Source organism: Cyprinodon variegatus, unplaced genomic scaffold, assembly GCF_000732505.1.
Source record: "Cyprinodon variegatus isolate N-32 unplaced genomic scaffold, C_variegatus-1.0 Scaffold251, whole genome shotgun sequence".
NCBI classification, from domain to species: Eukaryota; Metazoa; Chordata; class Actinopteri; order Cyprinodontiformes; family Cyprinodontidae; genus Cyprinodon; species Cyprinodon variegatus.
The window spans coordinates 215099-216404 of NW_015150704.1; positions in this window are offsets into that span (position 1 = coordinate 215099).

The following is a 1306-nucleotide window of genomic DNA, read 5'->3' on the forward strand; positions in this document are numbered from 1 at the left end:
CAGCTGATCCAAAATGCTGCAGCCAGAGTTCTGATGAAAATTAAAAAGAGAGATCATATCTCTCCTATCCTGGCTTCTCTTCATTGGCTTCTTGTTAAACCCAGTATAGAAGTTAAAATCCTCTTTCTCACATTTAAATCCTTAAATGGCCAAGCTCCAACTTATATCAGAGATATGATTGTTCCTTATGTTCCTGAAAGTGTGCTTCGCTCTTAATCTTCAGGTTTATTAGAATTTCCTAGAATTTCTCCTAGAATTTCTAAAAGTAGAATGGAAGGCAGATCTTTTAGTTATAATTTCCTTTATGATAAAGATTATAGTTAGAGTCGCTCAGGTTATCATGAGCTATATCTATAGTTATGCTGCTATAGGCTTAGACAGCTGGAGGACATAGGAGCCTCTTTTCAACATTCTGCGTCAGTCTGTATCTCTATTCTCCCACTCTATGGTACAGTATTCCTTAGTTCAATCTCTAACAATATGCTCTCTCTGCTCTTTCTCATCATAGTAGCTTTATCTGGTCTGTTTGGCTGTCACACACTCATAGAGAGAAAAATCAGATCTGCTGCTGCCATCAATACCTTTGTTTATACTGTAGATGTTTGAGCTTGACCTGATTTTTAGTGCAGTCCTGGTTCTGTAACTATGACTATGTGCTCGCTTTCATCCTCAGATATGAGAGCTAGTTTAGAGCTTGTCTGCCTGGCTGTGTGTTTCATGCACAGGGCCGCCTGTGGAGCTGGTTAACAGTTGACTTGTGTATCTCTGTTTATTTCTGAATGACTGCTTCTGTCTCCTTGATCCCCAGTTGGCCTCAGCAGAATCATCTGTTTTGTATTCTTTTGTTTTATCTTTCATTTTTCTATGGGTGATTGTCTAAATGCCAGTTTATGCTTTTAAATCAGGTTCAATTATACCTTATGCATACAATTAACAATTCTATATCACTGGGTATATTTAATCAGCTTTGTTTGATTTGAATTGCTGTGTTACATATATTCTAATGAAAAGTATGGCCACAGTGTAGTTGCTTGGGAGAGTGATACTTATTTTTGGTAAGGTGTATATTGGTCCAAACTAAGGCTAAGGTAAGTCTTCCCAATTTATGAAGCTGTTAAGCTGTAGTGAAACAACCTTGAGATTGGTTAATTTCATCACTTTTCATTTTTTTATTTTATTTTTGATTGTTGTTAGAGCTGTTAGAAAAGTTTAAGTTGTCTGCTGACAGATGTCCATGAAATATTGTGATGTGACTTGTGTGTTTTTGTATGCCAAGTGGTTTAATTAACATTGGGACAGGCTACAC